Source organism: Hyla sarda, chromosome 5, assembly GCF_029499605.1.
Source record: "Hyla sarda isolate aHylSar1 chromosome 5, aHylSar1.hap1, whole genome shotgun sequence".
Classification (NCBI taxonomy): domain Eukaryota; kingdom Metazoa; phylum Chordata; class Amphibia; order Anura; family Hylidae; genus Hyla; species Hyla sarda.
Genome location: NC_079193.1, coordinates 215,593,988 through 215,616,873, shown reverse-complemented (window position 1 = coordinate 215,616,873; position 22,886 = coordinate 215,593,988). Strand labels below are relative to the sequence as shown.

General features: G+C 44.5%; 1 long non-coding RNA gene across 2 annotated transcripts in view; it reads left to right on the top strand.

The window, feature by feature from the left end:
* The window catches only part of LOC130273783 (uncharacterized), an 84,650-nt gene that overhangs the window by 10,189 nt on the left and 51,575 nt on the right, over nt 1–22,886 (top strand). For both annotated transcript variants that reach the window (XR_008844119.1, XR_008844120.1), the window contains exon 2: nt 19,300–19,473. This is a non-coding gene — a long non-coding RNA (uncharacterized LOC130273783). The remainder of the gene's footprint in view (nt 1–19,299; nt 19,474–22,886) is intronic.

The window sequence follows — 22,886 nt, the reverse complement described above, 5'->3', positions numbered from 1 at the left end:
AATTATATGCTAGCACACTCTCTGACTGCTCCGCACTGCTCATTACGGTAGGGGTTAATTATATGCCAGCACGCTCTCTGGCTGTTCCGCTGTATATTACAGTAGGGGTTAATTATTTGCCAGCACGCTCTCTGGCTGTTCAGCTCTGCACATTACAGTAGGGGATAATCATATGCCGGCACGCTCTCTGGCTGCTCCGCATTTTACAGTAGGGGTTAATTATATGCCAGCACGCTCTCTGGCTGTTCTGCTCTGCACATTACTGTAAGGGGTTAATTATGTGCCAGCACGCTTTCTGGCTGCTCCGCTCTGCACATTACAGCAGGGGTTAATCATATGCCAGCACGCTTTCTGGCTGCTCCACTCTGCACATTATAGTAAGGTGTTAATTATGCCGGCTCGCTCTCTGGCTGCTTCGCTCATACACATTGCAGGGCCTTTGTCATATACATGCAGTGCATGCATGGCTACGTTATGAAAGTTTGTGATATATATGTTCTCTTTACAGGTATAATAATATAAAGTTAAAGGGGGGGGGGGGGGTTCTTCTAGCTATCAGATGATCGAGCACATCATATACGTACTTAATTATTCATGTCAGGATGTTAGGTAGGTTCAGCTACCTAAAAAAAAAAAAAAATTTATACTATACTCACGCTCGCAGGATTTATACCGTATACACGTTCATAGGTTTTTACAGTATACATGCTCGTAGGATTTATATTGTGCATACGCTCAGAGGGTTCATACGGTACACTCGCTGCTAGTGTTCATACTTTTCACATGCTCGTAGGATTCATATTGTACATACACTGGTAGGATTCATACAATATACACGCTCGTAGGATTCATACAGTATACTTGCTCGTAGGATTTATACAGTATACACACTCGTAGGATTTATACAGTATACTCGCTCGTAGGGTTCATGCGGTATATACGCTCGCATGTTTATACTGTACATACGCTTGCAGGTTTATACTGTACATACGCTCGTAGGTTTATACTGTACTGTGCATTATTGTTGTTACTGACACATTTTCAGAACAATAATAACACAACACATAGGTGTAGTTATTGTACAGTGCGACAGACATCGGATATTTAAATTCATGTGATGTATTCTATATTAGTGCTTAATGCAATTATTTTACTCGTATGGGCCATGTGTGTACACGTTGTTCTGTGTATCTTCTTATATAGTTGATTCAGTGCATATTCGCTCATGCAGTTCATTCTAGCCATACGTTCACAAGTTGTTCGGTGCACGCGCTCAGTTTTGTACATACACCCATACAGTTTGTCTGGGCATATGGTCGTAGATTTCTGAGCATGCGGTCGTGGTGTTAGTAAGGGGCATATGGCCTTGTTGGTCATGCTGGACCTACGTTCATATGGTCATGGTCTGCATAGGGGTCATGCTAGGCTTACATTTATGGTATTCATATTCGGTATACATTCATAGGTTCATTAGGTACATATGTTTTCATGATATTTTGTTATGTTATGGTGTTTAGTCCATACATCCATGTCTTTGACTCTGCACAGGTTTCATGGCATTGGGCAAACCTGTGCATGGATAATTCGGTGGGTCCTCCTTTTTAGCTGCGCATACATATATATCGCATACGTATATATATCTGGGGTTCGGTTGGTTATTTGCCTAGTCGACAGGCTAAGTATGGTCACGTCTTATCTTGGCTTCAGGTTAGTCACATACTTTGGTTCAGGCTTTAAGTTCGGCTGGACCAGTCACGTCTACAGGTCAGTCCGGATACAACCTGACATGACTTCAGGTTGGCGACAGTGTCATTATATACGTCATGTTATTCACCCGTTGGGTTATGCACAGGGATATAGCTTTGTTTTTCGTTGTTGATTGCCATTTATTTTCGGCCTGTCACGTCTACAGGTCGGTCCAGTTGCAACCTGACATGACTTCAGGTTGGCGGAAACGTCGTTATGGCTCCATAGGCCTACTCAGCATTTGGGTTGGGCATACAGGGACTTGGCTCTGTGTGGTTGGTTTTGTTGTCTCGGCTTCAGGTTGACGTTAGTAATCACGTGTTGGTTGAGTTTCATCGTCATGTTTGCTGCGTTAGTGGTTTCGTCAGTGGTTGGTCACAGTTGTAACCTGACACAGGTGTAGGTTAGTGACTTGGTGGTCATTTGCGTATGCATGTTGTTAGCACTTGGAGTTGTGCATACGGGCATAGGGTTGTTCCCTGTTGAGACTTTTTCACGTCCACAGCCACAGAGATCGTCTAACACGCAGTCTGAAATACCTACACTATGTTTACGACAGACATTCAGAGGATGTCTCAAGTGCATTTTGTTCTTACTTGCATTTGAGTTTTGCCACTCTTCTTTGAATCCAGCCCCTCTAGCCGTCAGCCCTGGCAGCTGGCTTAGTTAGTTGGCTAGCTGACGTCTAGGTAATTCCCCATTGGAACATCAGGATAGCTTAACGCGCTGTCCTTCAGTTGTCATGGTTTCCTAAGGTTCGAAGAATTACATGCAGGTGCATGGTCGAAGTTACAAGAACTTTACAGGGATGTAAATAACTACTTATTGAAATTGTATAGCAGATGAATGTTATTGTCAGGTTACTATCATACAGCATTTTCTCAAGTCCCACGAGTGATGCTCAGCTGAGTATTGCAATCTTCGCTTCCGCATGTCAAGGGTCCAATGGGGTCAGCAGATGCCATTGTTTAGGGGGCGGCACTCACTGCAAGTTATTTGTCAAGCATGTTCGTATTCTTGTTAATTCTTCATAGCAATCCGTCCATTATATCCAGTCATTCCGTTAGCATTAGGCCTGCTTAACCGGCGTCACATCATGGTGTGCCAACATATGTGGTTAGGTAATATGGGTGCGGAGCCAGCACCTACATGCGCTATACCTCCATTCCATAGTCGGTAACGCATGATGCATTTCAGTCATTGGTCACGGGGTTGTTGCACGAGTTAATAGCGCTTTGTTCTCATTATGAGTTTCTCCCTCTATTTTTCAGGTGTACTCCTACGCGGCAGTATATGGCATAACTCAGACTGCCTAGATAGGTTACAGGATAGTAGGGAACAGGAGTTTAGTAAGAGGTTCAGTTAGGTAGGCTCTCTATACGATTGAGCACCAACTACAAGTGTTAAGGCTAATTTATTAAGCCTGTATTTGTGGGAGGGGCGAGATTTCGCTATAAGAACCCGCAGCGGTACCTGTGCTTGCCTCCGCAGGTTCGTCACGTCCCACCCAACCCTCCCTCAACTTCATTTTTCACGCCATGGCTATCATTATACATCAGGGTATGTCCTCTATTTTTCAGGTGTACTCCTACGCGGCAGTATATGGGTATATGGCATAACTCAGACTGCCTAGATAGGTTACAGGATAGTAGGGAACAAGAGTTTAGTAAGAGGTTCAGTTAGGTAGGCTCGCTATACGATTGAGCACCGACCACAACTATTAACATTAGTATGCATAAGCCCATAGATGCCTTGATCAGTCCTGATCATGAAATCTATAGGGTTGACAAGGAGGGGGCTCCCCCTATCCACCAACAGTGATCCCGCGATGCGATTGCAGGATCCCTTTGGTTGCTATGGCAGCAGGAGGCCAGCTGATAGCCTTCTGTTTGCCTGGTACGGCAGCCTGTGAGGTCCAGCCATAGGCTGGATCACACAGGATGAATGCCAGTGTACACTGACAGTTGTTATACTCTGCGCTCCGGCTACAAGCTCCGGCTGGGGCGCAGTGTCCCCGTCTGCCGGCGGGGCTGGGATTTGCATCGTGGAACGCACCCGCATGCGAATCCCAGCCTGTAACTCACCACGCTCCGCTGCCGCCTCCTCCTCTGTGTCTCAGCTTTGGCGTGCGCGTTCCCGTCTCCCAGGGCACGCGTGCGCCGGAGCTCTCAAATTTAAAGGGTCAGTGCGCCCATAATTAGTTGTTGCACCTGACACTACATTATAAAGTCCCTTCACCTTCCACACTTCCCTGCCGGATCTTCAGTGCCCTCTTTGCCTTACCGGTGTATCCAGACCTTCCCGCTACATTTTTTGACTTCACACCTTTGCCGCCTGCCCTGAACTTCTGCTAGCTTGTTAGCGCAACTGGACATATGCATATGTCCTAGCAATCTCCTCCTCTGCACGATGCGATGCAGGAGATTGCCGGCGGGACTTGGCTGTCAATCACAGCCGGAGTCCCGCCACCGATGTCGAGACGGAGATCATGCCAGTCTCGGCGGCATTAACCCCATAGATGCAGTGATCAGTCCTGATCATGAAATCTATAGGGTTGACAAGGAGGGGGCTCCCCCTGTCCACCAACAGTGATCCCGTGATGCGATTGCGGGAACCCGTTGGTTGCCATGGCAGCAGGAGGCCAGCTGATAGCCTTCTGTCTGCCTGGTATGGCAGCCTCTGAGGTCCAGCCATAGGCTGGATGACACAGGATGAATGTCAATGTACACCGACAGTTGATATACTCCACTACATTATAAAGCCCCTGCATCTCCCACACTTCCCTGCCAGATCTTCAGTGCCCCCTTTGCCTTACCTGTGTATCCAGACCTTCCCACTACGTTATTTGACTTCGCACCTTTGCCACCTGCCCTGACCTTCTGCTTTGTTTGACTACGCTACTGCCTTATCCTTTGGTACCTTGCCTTGCCCAGCTACCTGTGTGGTCGAGCCGTGTCGAGGGTAGCGACCTGGGTGTCGCCTGCCACAGCAAGCCCATCCTGCCTTGCGGCAGGTTCTGGTAAAGACCTGCGGCACCTTAGACACCGCTGACATCAGCCACACAGGTTAGAGGATCCACATCCAGCTCCGTAACAACAGTTATACAGGTAAAAAGTGAAAAGTAAAAAATAAAAAGGTTTTAAATAAATTAATAAAGTGTAAAAAAAAATTATAATTACCCTTTCCCAATAAAACCATAAATTGTCACCCAAAAAACAAAAAAAAAATGCCCAAACCTATACATAATAGGTATTGCCACGTCCGTAATGACTTGTACAATAAATTAATAATGTATTTATACTGCAAGGATGTAAAAAAAATTATAATTAAAAAACCCAGCAAAAAATGCTAATTTTGGTCCGAAACATGGAATAAAAAAGATCAAAAGGTAGCCTGAATTACAAAACTGGTACCAAAAAGTACAGCTTGCCCCGCAAAAAATAAGCCCTCACACAATGGCATTGGACGAAAACAAAAAATTTATGTCTGTCAGGACATGACAACACAAAAAAGGAATTTGTTGAGAAAAGGGAAAAAGAACATAAAAAAGCTATATAAATTGGGTATCGCCATAATCGTACCGACCCACAGACTATAAATTCAACATACAGTGAATTTTATGGAATTCACTGTATCGTAATGACTTTTACCATACAGTGAATTCCATTAAAAATTTTTTTGGAAAAACAACAGAAATTTTCCAATTTTTCACAATATTTTGGCGTTTTTCACAAAAAATGCTGCATGAATCAACAAAGATTTAACCACTAATATAAAGTACAATATGTCATGTAAAAAAAATCTCAGAATTGCATCGCTAAGTAAAAGTATGTCAGAGGTATTACTTCTTAAAGAGACACAGGATAGATTTGAAAAATTGGGCTTAGTCAATAAGGTAAAAACAGGCGGCCTCCTTAAGGGGTTAAGGTAGGGTCACACATAGCGCATCTGCAGCGTATGTCACTGCAGATTCTAAATACACTGCAGATTCTACTATGAGCAGACACATAATGCTTTCCTGTCGCATCCCTGTGTCTGCAGTAATGTTTGGAAAGGGGCCCACGCAACATAGTCACGTCGGCACATTGGTCCAAACCCCACTGCACACACAGGGCCACAGTAGGGTAGCCTTATGTGTCTGGCTAAGGCTGGGTTCACACTACGATTTGAACTACGGTTCCCGTATACGGCTGGGAGGAGGGGTGGGAGGGGCTTAATCGCGGCACCCACACTCAACCGTATTCATGAACCGTAGTTAATGCATGTCTATGAGCCGACCTGAGTGAACCACAGCCTCCGGTCGGCTGCTCTTTCGTCCGTATGCGGTTTCCCGACCGCAGGGAAAAAGGTGGTCGACCACGTTTTTGCCTGCGGTCGGGAAACCGCATACGGCCTAAAAAGCAGCCGACCGGAGGCTGCGGTTCATTCCGGTCGGCTCATAGACATACATTAACTACGGTTCCCGAATACGGCTGAGTGCGGGTGCCGCGATTAAGCCCCGCCAATCCCTCCTCCCAGCTGTATACGGGAACCGTAGTTCAAATCATAGTGTGAACCCAGCCTTAGTAGAATCTGCAGTGTATTGCCCACTGCGCAGCAGATTTCCCACAGAGTGAAATACGCTGCGGATATGCGACCCTACCCTATTGTTTTAAATATTTACAAATGCACTGATACCACATATGTTTAGGTTTTTTTGTTCACATTATTTTATTTGAAAAATGGGAAAAGGAGGGTGATTTAACCCCTTAAGGAGGCAGGAAATTTTAATTACTTTTTATTCTTTTTTTTTCTCTAGGATGTCATGTGACCAAATATCAGCAATTAATTTTTCTACGTTTAGGCTGTTCACCGCACGGGATCATTGACATTATATTTTAAAAGTATGGACAAGTTCAGAAATATGTTGAGTTATTTTATTGTTTTACATTTTTTTTGTTGTAAAATCGGAAAAAAGGGAAATTTAATTTTTTTATTGGGGGAAGAGCTTATTTACTTATTTTTTATTCAGTTTCCACATTTTTTTAACACTTTTTTTTACACTCTTTTGATTGCTTTGCAATGCATAGGTATAGAACTGATCAATTATATCCTTGTCTGTTCTGCTAGAAGGCATACTAGAGGAAAAGATCGCAGTAGATGGCTGGGAGCAGGTAAGTGAAGCTCTTGCGGCCATCTTGATTTATCAGGCCTCTGTGATTGTGCCGCAGGTGGTCTGATAGATCCCCCCCCCCTCCCCCTGAGTCCCTCAGATACTTCAGATGCGGTTACTGGCATTGATCATGGCATCGAAAGGGTTAATGACGGGCATCAGCGTTTATGTCCACCATTATCGGTAAGTCCCCGGCTGATGATAGCAGCTGGAGCTCACCTGCTATGTAGCGAGTGCTGCTTCATATCTGCGATGTACATGTACAGTGCTATGGGCCAAGTTACTTGCTGCAGCACCATACATTTACTGTGCGTGTCTTTAAGAAGTTAAACTTTTATTAGGGAAGGGGCCTATGCACATAATACATAAAAACACAAACATTTAAATTGGCTGTGTCCTCAAGGCTGAAATAGGCTGACTGACCACATATCCTTTATATTCCTTAATTGTCTGTGAGTGTAGTATGCCAATAGTGACAAGGGATATGTGCCATGCTAATAATGTTTAAATGTCAGGATCCATCCTAGCTCGTGGTGGCACAGAAAAAGGGAAAATTGACCAAGCGACCCCACACTGAGTGTGGCTATGTTTATTTGAGCAATTGAGTATCCACAAGCAGAATTTCTGCTGTGGAAAACCCGCAATGCGTTATGTACATGTGAAGGTACCCTTAAGTACCGTATATATTCCTGTTCCCATTTCTGAGCATCTTGTTTTGGAACTTCAGGAGGCATAAATAAAAAAGGAAAATTGCGGAGCAGCTCACTGGGTCCAAGGTGGATAGTCAGGCTTGTCAGCAAGACGGGGAGGCTGAGATGGTACGGGGGAATCAGACGTCAGGCCACAGCCGTATCGCACCCTTCGGTGCTTCGTCAGGCCCCTATGACGACCACCCCTTTGCGATACGGCTGTGGCCCGATGTCTGATTCCCCCGTACCATCTTAGCCTCCCCGTCTTGCTGCCGCCTGACCGCGATGTGGACCCGTTGAGCTGCTCCGCAATTTTCCTTTTTTCTTTAAGTGTTACTATTTGCCTGCTCTGTGCGTGTAGCACCACCTGCACCGATCCATGGACTTTCTGTGTTGGCTATCAGCTTGCATATTTATTGGTTTACATATATTATATGGAAAGGACAATAGCAGTGCCGGAACCTTTTCTTCTATTGTGGTTAGATAAATTAAAAATATCTAGCAGTCTGGCTTTCGGCCCCACCTATATAAAGCTTCTTCTAAATAAAAGTGGCGCACAGTCTTAAAAACGTAGCTCACTTTTGGTACATATTTGCAATGTTAAGTGCATCTGCACCAAAAGCGGTCAATCTGCCAAGTTAAAATTGGTATAAAATCTGTGCCAGAAAATGATGGTTGTCATTTTAAAAATACCTTGGAGAGGCTAAAATGACGAGTCGGACACAGATTGGCCCATAGTATGGTGCAGTGTGATCAGAAGTAGAAATGTGGCAAAAAATTTGGCTACATATAAATCAAAAAAATTTGGGACACAGATTTCTTTCTTTCTCCCTTTGTGTTTTGCCATTCCTTTGTTATTCCTCCTGAAAATGTACAGTATAACTAAATTGACTGGGTATTATTATTTCTGAGTGACCACAATGATAATTGTAGAGTGTAAATAAGGCTTTTTATTATTTTTTTAAATTATTCTGAATCTTTTTAATATCTATTAACTTTTTTTTTTTTTTTTTTTTATCCTAGCAGTAGAGCATTTGATCCTTTTATCAAGTCTGAAATACATTGCATTAGTTTAGTATTGTATTATACCTGTACGGTATTATACCGTCTTTGTTACACTGATTGACAGCCTGTAAGTTTAGCAAGGGTCCTCTTCAATGTTTACTAATGCTCGTTTCTTGCATTGCTTATACTTATGCTATACATTGTGTACAAAGATGAGCAGTAGTACATGAACCTCATGGAATAGCTGATTGACAGGAGTCACTTTTGCTGATCTAATATTGATGGTCTTCCCAGGGGATAACCCCTTTAACATAAAAACTTACTAAAAAATCATATAATTAATTATTGCTTAAAGGGGTACTCCACCCCTAGACATCTTATCCCCTATCCAAAGGATAGGGGATAAGATTTCTGATCGCTGGGGTCCTGCCACCGGGCACCACCGTGATCTCCCTGCTGCACCCCGCATTCGATTAGAGCGTCGAGTGCAGTGCCGGAGGCCTGTGAAGTCACGGCCGCGTCCCGCTCGTGATGTCACAGTCACACCCCCTCAATGCAAGTCACGCCCCCTCCCATAGATTTGCATTGAGGGGGAGTGCCTATGACATCACAACCAGGGCGTGACCATGGCCTCACGAGCCTCTGCCCCGCATCTCCAGTCATCTGGCACAGAGCGAAGTTCTCTCCATGCACCGGATGTCTGGGGTGCCGCAGCTGAAATTGCGAGGGTCCCCAGCAATGGGACCCCCGCGATCAGACATCTTATATGTCTGTATTTTATATATTTTATAAAATGTCTAGGGGCGGGGTACCCATTTAAGCAAGGTTGTTATAAAAAATGTGTCATATGTGTCACCTTGAATGTTCATAAAAGTCACATGCAGTTTGACTATATAAGAATTGTTTATATAGTATCAGACTGAATATGTGTTCCATCACATGGCTTTAAGACTTCAGAACCAGCTCATTCCAGGCAAAGAACGCCACATAGACATTCTAGAATTCTTCTTAACTTCTGGGTGCACACAGCTTGGCAGGGTATAGGCCTTCTCTGCAAAAGTCTTAGGCCCCATTAATATTCAGAGGTTAATACTACGGAGAATCCTTATTTAGAAGTTATTCTACTTCTAAGTTCACACATTGTAAAATCTGCAAGGAAACTTCCGACAGAAAATTGGATTATGGCGGAAGAATGAATAAGTTGCTGTGTATATAAGCGCCGATTGTGGATCATTTTGAATGATGCAAATCCAGCTAATTTCTTGCAGCATTCAATAAGGGATATGTCCTGGAATTGGTGCTTAAAGGGGTACTCACGTGGAAAACGATCACAGTGGTCTGCTGACCTCTGCTGTCCATTTTAGGAAATATCCAGAGCAGGAGAAAATCCCCATAGCAAACATATGCTGCTCTGGACAGTTCCTAAAATGGACAGCAGAGGTCAGCAGAGAGCACTGTGGTCGTGACAGAAGAGAAATCCAAAAAGAAAAGCATTTCCTCTGTAGTATACAGCCCCTAAAAAGTACTGGAAGGGTAAAGATTTTTTAATAGAAGTAATTTACAAATCTGCTTAATTTTCTGGTACCAGTTAAAAAACAAAACAAAAAAGAAAACGGGAGTACCCCTTTAAGTCTGCAGAATTTTCATTGAAATTAATGAGCGGCTGCTGAAAGGGTGGAATCCACAGGTTTTTCACAGTGTGAATGGGGCCTTACTGTAAAGAACAGTGTTTTTCAAACTGTGTGTCTCCAGCTATTGCAAAACTACACCTCCCAGCATGCCCAGTCAGCCTTTGGCTTTCCCAGCATGCTGGGAGTTGTAGTTTTGCAACAGCTGGAGACAGACCTTTTGCAAAAATTGGTGTAGAATTTTTTTTTCCATTATAAAAGCAAGGTTAACATTGCAGACAAAATGAAATACAGGGTAAGTTGGTGGAATGAATTGATTCCTGTAACAAAACATTCCCTTAAAGGTTTATAGGCATTAGGTATATGAACCAACATATATATGGATTGCAGTTGACTTCATCTTGATATTGTATGTAAATTTCCAGTGGTACTTTAATTTGTTTTCATGTTTCAGTAGAAGCATTATGAATGTCATTAAGAATGTTTTAGTATTGTCTAGTGAACTGTACGGTATATACTGCAGTATTATCCTGCCCCAGCAGGTGTCTCTAAAGCGTAATGGTTTATTTTTGGTATACAGTAGCTGAATATTTTCAGTTCTCCTGGTGATCCTTATATTTTAGCAGAGATAAAGAGAGAGACTACAGTAGTGTGCTGTAACCCCCATGCACATTAAAATATCACTTTATTTATTATTTTTTATTTTAATATACAGTATATAGTATACTGCATATACAGGATATAGCATACAGTCTGTATATAATGTACAAGTATATAGTCTTTGTAACTTTGCGTGATATGTGGTGTCAGTATAAATATAAAAATATATACTTGCTGTTGTGGAAATGGACCCGACAACAGGTGGAAATTATAGGCAATTAGCAAGACACCCCAATAAAGGAGTGGTTCTGCAGATGGTGACCACAGACCATTTCTCAGTTCCTATGCTTCCTGGCTGATGTTTTGGACACTTTGGAATGCTGGCAGTGCTTTCACTCTAGTGGAAGCATGGATGGAGTCTACAACCCACACAAGTGGCTCAGGTAATGCAGCTTATGCAGGATGGCACATCAATGCGAGCTTTGGCAAGAAGGTTTGCTATGTCTGTCAGCGTAGTGTCCAGAGCATGGAGGCACTACCAGGAGACAGCCCAGTATATCAGGAGACATGGAGAAGGCCGTAGGAGGGCAACAACCCAGCAGCAGGACCGCTACCTCTGCCTTTGTGCAAGGAGGAGCACTGCCAGAGCCCTGCAAAATGACCTCCAGCAGGGCACAAATGTGCATGTGTCCACTCAAATGGTCAGAAACAGACTCCATGAGGGTGGTATGAGGGCCCGACATCCACAGGTGGGGGTTGTGATTACAGCCCAACACCATGCAGGACATTTGGCATTTGCCAGAGAACACCAAGATTGGCAAATTCGCCACTTTCATCTGTGCTCTTCACAGATGAAAGCAGGTTCACACTGAGCACATGTGACATAGTCTGGAGACGCCGTGGAGAATGTTCTGCTGCCTGCAACATCCTCCAGCATGACAGGGTTTGGCAGTGGGTCAGTAATGGTGTGGGGTGGCATTTCTTTGGGGGGCCGCACAGCCCTCCATGTGCTTGCCAGAGGTAGCCTGACTGCCATTAGGTACCGAGATGAGATCCTTAGAACCCTTGTGAGACCATATGCTGGTCCGGTTTGCCCTGGGTTCCTCCTAATGCAAGACAATCCTAGACCTCATGTGGTTGGAGTGTGTCAGCAGGTCCTGCAAGAGGAAGGCATTGATGCTATGGACTGGCCCGCCCATTCCCCAGACCTGAATCCGATTGAGCACATCTGGGACATCATGTCTCGCTCCATCCACCAATGCCACGTTGCACCACAGACTGTCCAGGAGTTGGCAGATGCTTTAATCCAGGTCTCGGAGGACATCCCCACCTCATCAGGAGCATGCCCAGGCGTTGTAGGGAGTTCATATGGGCACGTGGAGGCCACACACACTACTGAGCCTCATTTTGACTTGTTTTAAGGACATTACATCAAAGTTGGATCAGCCTGTAGTGTCGTTTTCCACTTTGATTTTGAGTGCTACTCCATATTAGGACCTCCATGGGTTGAAAAATTTGATTTCCATTGATCATTTTTGTGTGGTTTTGTTGTCAGCACATTCAACTATGTAAAGACGAAAGTATTTCATACGATTAGTTCATTCATTCAGATCTTAGTGTTCCCTTTATTTTTTTGAGCAGTGTATATTTCTTGTGCATATATTATGTATAAAATTATATGAAGGACAAAATGGGCAACTTCCTAGAGGCCTCAATACTACCAGCAGCAAAACATTGGAGCTGGATCTCTTTATGTTCATTCTGTCTGTCTGCATGCACATACTGCATTGCATTTGACAGCAGTAAGTGCATGCCAAATGTAATGCCCGAAATCAACTTGAATAAAATCTTAGCTCTTTTTTAATGCTTGGAAGAGGGACACGTGAAGGGAGAATAAATTCAGGAGCAGGCTACACACATGTATTTTTTTTTGTTTTTAAGGGTCCATTCCTTGTTGGATTTCCTCAGTGGATCTGCATGGACTGGATTCGGCACTAATTATGTATAGCATACATTTAGCCTTAAATATATTCCCTCCTCACCCTAAACGTATTGTTCATGTAGTTCTAGCTATCATAGTTACACTGCACTGATGCTAAAGGTAGTTTCTGATGAGTTCTGATTAGTAAATATCACTGACGACCTTTGGAGGTCAGGTTATCATGGCATCTGTTTCTCAAATGACCTTTGTTCTGTGTGTCCAAAATAGCTACTTGGGATGGCAATGATGAAAGACTTAGAGGCATGCTCACTGTTGTGTTTATTTTCAACTATTGCTACTCAGATCAATGATCAAAACAATTTGAAGAAAGCAATAACATAACATAGCCAACAACAAATAGTCTGACAAGTATTAAAACAAGGGATGTCTGTGGTGGACCATAAACATAGCTTACGAGCAGATCCTACCAAAATTGGCTAGATCTGACACAAATGAATGTGTATGTGCCTTTAGCTAGCCATATACTGTCACGATCCCGGCTGGTAGGAGGTGGATCCTCTGTGCCAGAGAGGGATTGGCGTGGACCGTGCTAGTGGACCGGTTCTAAGTCACTACTGGTGTTCACCAGAGCCCGCCGCAAAGCGGGATGGTCTTGCTGCGGCGGTAGTGACCAGGTCGTATCCACTAGCAACGGCTCAACCTCTCTGACTGCTGAAGATAGGCGCGGTACAAGGGAGTAGACAAAGCAAGGTCGGACGTAGCAGAAGGTCGGGGCAGGCAGCAAGAATCGTAGTCAATAAGGCAAGCAGGAGGTCAAATACACGGTATGGATAAACACAGTAACGCTTTCACTAGGCTCTAAGGCAACAAGATCCGGCAGGGAAGTGCAGGGACAGAGAACAGATATAGTCTGGGAGCAGGTGGAAGCCAATTAAGCTAATTGGGCCAGGCACCAATCATTGGTGCACTGGCCCTTTAAGTCTCAGGGAGCTGGCGCGCGCGCGCCCTAGAGAGCGGAGCCGCGCGCGCCAGCACAAGACAGCAGGGGACCGGGACGGGTAAGTGACCTGGGATGCGATTCGCGAGCGGGCGCGTCCCGCTGTGCGAATCGCATCCCCGACGGCCATGACAGTGCAGCGCTCCCGGTCAGCGGGTCCGACCGGGGCGCTGCGGAGAGAGAGACGCCGTAAGCGCTCCGGGGAGGAGCGGGGACCCGGAGCGCTAGGCGTAACAGTACCCCCCCCCCCTTAGGTCTCCCCTTCTCTTTGTCCGGTAACTGCCTCCCCTGGGATGAGGAGACCGGGAAAGGATGGAGGGTTTCCTCAACGGCAGGCAGTCCAGCAGGAGTGGGAATGGGGAGGGAGGGCAGAGGGCGAGGCCTGGCACGGGGCAGTGTGACACCAGGACGGGGGCCATGGGGAGGCACCGAGGCTTGCCTGACTGGACTGGGAGGGGGGGAGAGGCACTTCTTATGGCAGGATGGCAGACCGGTTACAGGGGGAACCACAGGGTAACGGCAGGGAGTACTGGGAACCGGTTTAAGGCAGTCCTTGAAACAAGAGGAACCCCAGCTCTTGATCTCCCCTGTGGACCAATCCAGGGTTGGGGAATGGTGTTGAAGCCAGGGTAGTCCAAGGAGAATTTCGGAAGTGCAATTGGAGAGGACCAAAAACTAAATTTTTTCGTGATGAGGTCCGATGCACATTAGGAGGGGCTCCGTGCGGTAACGCACGGTGCAATCCAACCTGACTCCGTTGACCGCGGAAATGTAGAGTGGCTTGACGAGACGGGTCACCGGGATGCGGAATTTATTCACCAAGGACTCACGAATAAAATTCCCAGAGGCACCAGAGTCCAGGCAGGCCACGGCTGAGAGGGAGGAGTTGGCTGAAGGGGAAATCCGCACGGGCACCGTGAGACGTGGAGAAGCCGACTTAGAATCAAGAGACGCCACACCCACGAGAGCTGGGTGCGAGCGTGCGTTTCCCAGACGTGGAGGATGGATAGGGCAATCCACCAAGAAATGTTCGGTACTGGCACAGTACAGACAAAGATTTTCTTCCCTACGGCGATTCCTCTCCTCCTGGGTCAGGCGAGACCGATCCACTTGCATGGCCTCCTCGGCGGGAGGCCTAGGCGTAGATTACAACGGAGACTGTGGGAGAGGTGCCCAGAGATCTAAGTCTTTTTCCTGGCGGAGCTCTTGATGTCTCTCAGAAAAACGCATGTCAATGCGAGTGGCTAGATGAATGAGTTCGTGCAGGTTAGCAGGAATTTCTCGTGCGGCCAGAACATCTTTAATGTTGCTGGATAGGCCTTTTTTAAAGGTCGCGCAGAGGGCCTCATTATTCCAGGATAGTTCAGAAGCAAGAGTACGGAATTGTATGGCGTACTCGCCAACGGAAGAATTACCCTGGACCAGGTTCAGCAGGGCGCTCTCAGCAGAAGAGGCTCGGGCAGGTTCCTCAAAGACACTTCGAATTTCCGAGAAGAAGGAGTGTACAGAGGCAGTGACGGGGTCATCGCGGTCCCAGAGCGGTGTGGCCCATGACAGGGCTTTTCCAGACAGAAGGCTGACTACGAAAGCCACCTTAGACCTTTCAGTAGGAAACTGGTCCGACATCATCTCCAAGTGCAGGGAACATTGCGAAAGAAAGCCACGGCAAAACTTAGAGTCCCCATCAAATTTGTCCGGCAGGGACAAGCGGAGGCTAGGAGTGGCCACTCGCTGCGGAAGGGGTGCAGAAGCTGGCGGAGGAGATGGTTGCTGCTGTAGCAGAGGCAGAAGTTACGACTGAAGTTGTTGCACCATGGTGGACACTTCCGACAGCTGGTGGGTTAGATGGGCGATCTGTCGGGATTGCTGGGCGACCACCGTGGTGAGATCAGAGATAGCTGGCAGAGGTACTTCAGCGGGATCCATGGCCGGATCTACTGTCACGATCCCGGCTGGTAGGAGGTGGATCCTCTGTGCCAGAGAGGGATTGGCGTGGACCGTGCTAGTGGACCGGTTCTAAGTCACTACTGGTGTTCACCAGAGCCCGCCGCAAAGCGGGATGGTCTTGCTGCGGCGGTAGTGACCAGGTCGTATCCACTAGCAACGGCTCAACCTCTCTGACTGCTGAAGATAGGCGCGATACAAGGGAGTAGACAAAGCAAGGTCGGACGTAGCAGAAGGTCGGGGCAGGCAGCAAGAATCGTAGTCAATAAGGCAAGCAGGAGGTCAAATACACGGTATGGATAAACACAGTAACGCTTTCACTAGGCTCTAAGGCAACAAGATCCGGCAGGGAAGTGCAGGGACAGAGAACAGATATAGTCTGGGAGCAGGTGGAAGCCAATTAAGCTAATTGGGCCAGGCACCAATCATTGGTGCACTGGTCCTTTAAGTCTCAGGGAGCTGGCGCGCGAGCGCCCTAGAGAGCGGAGCCGCGCGCCAGCACAAGACAGCAGGGGACCGGGACGGGTAAGTGACCTGGGATGCGATTCGCGAGCGGGCGCGTCCCGCTGTGCGAATCGCATCCCCGACGGCCATGACCGTGCAGCGCTCCCGGTCAGCGGGACCGACCGGGGCGCTGCGGAGAGAGAGACGCCGTAAGCGCTCCGGGGAGGAGCGGGGACCCGGAGCGCTAGGCGTAACATATACTTTATTATGCTTCCACATGCATGCTCAGTCATCTATGGCTATGTTCACATGGCAATGTTCACACAGAAAATCTCTGTGCGGACATTGCCCCTGAATGCGAAGTGTGGTCATAACATACCGGCGCTAGGACCGCTCGGGAATGCTTTCTGCGGACAGCCAAATTTGAATTTCAGATGTTTCGGCACAGAAATTCTGCTATGTTAACAGCGTAGCAGAATACCATTAAAGTCAATGGGACTCTGCTGCTGTAAGATATCCGTGTAAATTGTAACGTGTAAACATAGCCTTAGGTGTTATGTTTCCCCTATGCACACACAAGTTTGCAAGCTTGAATCAGCTAAGGTGTTGACATCAATCAGGAGCAGGACTACAGCTCAGAGACAAAATCCAGCCAAGCCTTTTGAGACAGGTGATGATGCGTTGTCTCTGCTGAGACAAAACCACACTAAATATGAAAGAACTACACAACTTCCTGTCATAATTCAAGTACAATTAGTGATAATGCTATATATAAGTTGTATATCTTGGGGTGAGTTAAGTTTTATTTAAATATAATTTTCTCATACCAGAGGACCCCTTTAAACATATTTTTGGAATTTTTTTTCTGTCTTTACTGTCTCTATTATAAAATTGTCCTGAAATCTTTCAGTTTTCATTCTGGTCACTATGCTTAGTATTAAACTCATATTTCCTGTTCTGTACAGAAAACATTCAAGCAGCATCCTCTTTATCATTACAGGGAAAAGTTACATTGATGTATTGATAAGACAGTATCAGGCCAAATCACAGTAGAGCTCACCCTTCCTCTCTGCACAGGTCACAGAGCATGCCTAGAAGTGAATAGTTTCAGAATCAGTAAAAAAAAAAAAAAAATCTGCTATTAACTAAGTAATAGCGGTATATTAGGCCAGTGGATCTGTCACTGTTGTATTCTGTCCGTGAATAGGAGAGAATAATATCATGGCAAATTTATTTCATAGTGGGTGTAGTTCTACTATACCACTTTTTTATGGAATGAAACACACAGTATTATCTAATGCAAATATGCAAATATATTGCTTTAATGGAAACTTACTAACAGCTGTTCACCCGCACTAAACCCAGTATACTGGGTTATAGTGCAGGTGAAGAGCTTTAAAATGAAGGGCCACTTACTCTTTTTGGTGGTGTGGGTACAGATTTCTGTGTTTTCATGCTGTAATTCATATTGCACTCCAGTGCATAATGGAGGTGGGGAGCCGGCTCATCCAGCTCCCCTGTCTCATCAATATTCACTCCCTGGCCTGCTCCCTTCTGTAATGTCAGTATATTGGGTTTAGTGTGGGTGAACAGCCGTCAGATTCTCAGAAAAGTGTAAGGGAAGCTATACTTTATGCCACCTTTTCTAATGACAATTGCTTTGAAAATAGTAAAATTGGTGCAAATTTTCGGAGATACCCTAAAAAGGAAACATGTTATATCATAAAGAATGTTTATAAATAGACAATGTAATTAAAAGTAACACAAGCAATATACATCATATTAGCACAATGGTCTATGTTGTTCCTAATTTGTAATAAATAGGCCATTCATGTACGTATTGTAAACTGATTCAGTGATTTTGCTTTCTAAGCACAAATAGTTGCAATGTTTTCTTCAATTAGCATGTAGGCCTGGAACATGTCAATTATTCAGGGTCTTAGGAATTTAAGCATCCAGTCTTCTGTAGGGAGAAGATGCTCTGTGCCTGGAGCATCCCACATGATCTCCTTTTTAGGAATTCCAAATAGTTCCCATTCCCATCATGGGGAAAGTGAATATGCTAATATTTTTTAAGCTTCTTATTAGTACATATTAAAGTAATATTCAGAATCCAGCCATTGTTCTTATAGTGGATATATTATCAGATATTGCATTGACATCTGAAAGCTTTAATCAAAGAGCCACAGCAGAACAGTGCAGCAACTAAACTAACCAGCTCCCTGAAAACTGCAGCTCAAAATGTGCATCCACGTCACCCTTCTTAAAGACAAATAACCTATATTTACTAATAAAAGAGCCCCAAATTACATTGTATGACTGATTCCCTACATGGTACTCTCATTTCTGTACCCTAGCATGGCACTCCTCTCATTCCTGGTTCCCTGCATGACTCCCCTCTTTTTCCTGGTACCCAACATCGCTCCCTATTTATTTCCTAGTCCACATAATTTAGTTTATAGTCCCCAGCATGCTCCCCCCTCATCCCAAGTCTCCAGCATGCCTCCTCTCTCATCACTACTCCCCACTATGACTGTCCATACGATTTCAAGCTCCAATGACTGATGTCATCTGTGCACTACCTACAGCGTTTGTGCCTTGCAGTCTTCTAAAAGAAAAGAGGAGGACAGAAGAAAAGGCCCTGTCAGTGTGGGAGTGGAAAGGAGGCATCCATGTTTATTTATTTATTTTTGTAAGGGTCACCTATATACATAGTGGGGGGGGGGGACAAATTACTGTAGGGGAAACTGCCTACTAGAGGGCAACTATCTACCTAGTGGGGGACTTTTGTTTATTAGGGGGGAATCTATCTACCTAGATGTAGACAACTGTTAACTAGGGGAGCAGCTATCTCCCTACTGAGGGACAACTATTTACTAGGGGGTCAATTATCTACCTAGCGAGGAAACAATTACTTACTACGGCGGCAACTCTTTAGTAGGGGACAACTCTCTACTTACTGGGGGGGGGTGAACAATCTACCTATTGGTGGTCAAGCAAGTGTATATAACCTGTCCTGTAGATCCTAAATCAGTTAAATAAGTGCTATGTTTTTTGGAGTGTAATCAACAAGGCCTATAGTGTAAAAAATCTCATCCCAGTTGTAAAGCATGGTGGTGGGTCACTGATTTTTTATTTTTATTTTTTTAAAGGAAGAGGGGGAACACTAACGTCATTGGGAATATTGTGAAAATTGATGGCAATATGAATGCAGCATCATCTCTCTCCAATGAAAGTTGCACTTTGGATGCTTCTGGACTTTCCAGCACAACGATGACTGTAAGCACAAGGCTAAGTTGACCCTTCAATGGTTACAGCAGAAAAAGGTAAAGATTTTTGAGTGACTATCACAATCTACTGACTTTAATACCATCGAGCGACTATGGGGAGATCTCCAACATGTGGTTCATGCAAGACTACCAAAGACTATGCATAACCTGGAGGCATTTTGCCAATAAAAAAGGACAGCTATACCGGCTACAAAAATTCAGAGCCTAATAGACAACTGTTACAAAAGACTGCAAGCTGTCATTGATGCTAAAAGGGGCAATATGCAGTATTAAAGGGATTATCCAGGACCAGAAAAGCAAAGCTAATTTCTTCCAAAAACAACACCACACTTGTCCTCAGGCTGAGTGTGGTATTACAGCTAGGTTCCATTGAAGTGCATGGAGCCAAGTTGTCATACCACACACAACCCGGGGACAGGTGTAGTGCTGATTTTAAAAGAAAGCAGCTATGTTTTTTCATTTCTGGATAAACCCTGTAAGGACTAACGGTATGCAGACTTTGGAACAGGGGTCATTTGGGAATCTCTTGATACCAAGTCAAGTTCTGGTAGACCAAAATAGATTTCAGCCACAACTGCCAGAAAAATTGTTCAGGATACAAAGAAAAGTCCACAGGTATTCTCAGGTGAAATACAGGCTGCTGTGGAAAAATATAGGGGCAGATTTATCAAAACCTGTGCAGAGGAAAAGTTGTCCATGGCAACAAATCAGATTTCTTCTTACATATTTTACAAGGCCTCTGCAAAATGAAAGAAGATATCTGTTGTTAATGGCAACTGGGCAACTTTTCCTCTGAACAGGTTTTGATAAATCTCCCCCCATAGTGTTGTTGTGTTAAAGAGCACAATATGATGATACTTGATCAAACATGGGTCGCATGGTTGAATTGCCATTACCAGCCTTTACTTTGCTAATGCCACAAAAAAGCCATTTACAATATGCCCGTCAACACCTTGCCAAGCCTCATATCCTCTAGTAATTTGGAGTGACAAAACAAAAAAAGCTTTATGAAAAGCTGAAAATTCTGGAGTGACTATAACAGTCTTCTGACCTTAATATCATTGAGCCACTCTGGTGAAATCTCAATCCTGTGGTTCATGCAAGGCATTACCTGGAGGCATTTTGCCAAGACAAATAGGCAACTATTCATCCTCCAGAAGCTCCATAGACAAGTATGAGGCTCTTGACAAGTATTATGCTGTTGCTAAAGGGGATAATATAATACACAGTACTGTGTTAAGAACAACGGGTATGCTAACTTTTGGACAGGGGTTATTTCATTTGTTTTATTTGTTGCCATGTTTTGTTATATAAAGACAGTTATAACCTACAGTTAAATAAGAATATGCATAGAGTATGCATAGTTTACAGCAGAGATGGCTCCAGCATGGGAGATAGGGTTGCTTGCCTTCCCTACTTTTCTGCACCCTGTGTGCCATACAGCAACTGTGTGTGTTTTATGCAGTGTCACAAAACAAAGATACTGTCACATATATATGATTTAATAAAAGACAATAATAGTAAACTACTGGTAAAAATTAAAAAGACAGAAGTAGTTTAATGGAAATAAAAATGTTTTAATCCTGTCAGTTGGATTCTCTGTGAATTTAGTCTACATCCTTTCCTGTTATCTTCTGGATATGAATCTAGGTTTATTTCTGAAACTCAGTTCAACTCAAAATCAGATTTAAGCAAACATTTCCGTGCTTCCAAAGCTGGGGGGGAACCCTTCTGTCTGCCTCAATTGTCGTCCCATTTCTTCAAAATTCTATGCCAAAATTATAGCTCAGCGCCTCACTCCATTTGTTTTATTTTTAGTAAATAATTATCAGGTGGGCTTTATGCAGGGCAGGGAGGTGATGGACAACACCAACAAGACACTCCTCTCAATATTTGCAAAGGCTAGAAACATCCCAGCCTGTTTGCTTTTCATAGACATGGAAAAAGCATTTTATCGGGTTCACTAGTCTTTTCTTAAGGCTACACTGGAGCAGATTGGTGCTGGCCCACACCTCTGCCATAGGATCATGGCTCTGTACTCAGCCTTCTGCAAGTATTTCCAAGGAGCAGTCAGCCTGTGTATTGTCAACTGGTTTCCCTCTGGACACTCTAAGCAGTGGGTTAGGTCTACTATCTTTGTCCTCCCTCCTGTGGGTCTACAGACATAAACTACATTTTCTTCAGACACCACCTATGCTTAATGTACATTGTCTGTCTCTGTGGGATTAGATGCTTTATTCTGGCTTTCTATCCTCCTGCTCTGGCCCTATGACACCATTATTTGACAATCCTGCCTTTGAACCAGCCCTTTGGGTAGGCTCCTTCCTTGGATGGTCCTGTAACGACTGTCCTGCCTAGTCCAAACTCTAGCTGTACTCTGCCCTCATTTGGCTGTCTACAGTATGTGCGAGGGAAGGCATATCTCTTGATGTACTTATAAACAGCTTCAATCCCTCGTAGTCTTTTTTTTTTTTTTTTGTTAACAAATTTTTATTCAATTTTCAAATAAATAACATAACAAGTATGTTCTCCAGAACATTCCCCAGAAAGAGACATGAGTTCTTGCAATAGACAATATAAGGAAAACAATCAAGCCGGAGGCCCAGGAGAAAACAAGAACAGGTATAAAGAACAATTGTCTTGAAAAGCAGAATCACAGGTCTAAATTACTCCCAAAAACTGAAATAAAGCTTTTCAGCTGATGCACAAAATGTCTATGGCATGCTGTTTTTTAAATTCAGACTGGAAGTATTACTTTCCCACTACACAGTCATAGACGTTATCCTTCAGTCCACAATTCTTGCTGTAGGTGTGGCACTACAGGAGTACTAATGCATATCTGATGGGACTGTCCTGGCATCAAGCGATTTTAAGACACTGTTTTAACAATTCATGTGTAAAGTTCTGGGAATACTTTGAGACCTTTAACACAACAGCCGCCATGCCCCCTTCAATAGACTTGCATTGAGGGGACAGGGTGTGATGTCACAAGGGGGAGGGACCGTAACATCACGATCCTCCGGCCCCTTTATCGTGAGTTATCAGGCACGAAGTGAACTTTGCTTCGTGCAGCAGATGACTGGGGCGGCTGCAGGAGAGATCGCAGGAGTTCCCAGCGGCAGGAGTACCACTTTAAAGATTTTTTAACTAAAAGCAACTACCAAAAAGTTTCTTTTTACATAATACATACAACGCAATAAAAACAAAGATGCAAAGCTGTCTATAGCTTTAGTTTGGTGCAATACTACAACACCATGTAGAGGTGTGTACAGTAGTTTTAGAATGTTCATAGCAGATTTTTACATAGCAAAATAAAATGTGTTTTACAGGTAAAAGAGGGAACACATTTCTTCCTATTATCACTATTGAGTAATAATCAAACTATGTACTGGGTGGTAGTGGAGACTGGAAAATCTATACAGACTGATGGGTGCATAATAGGTCACAAG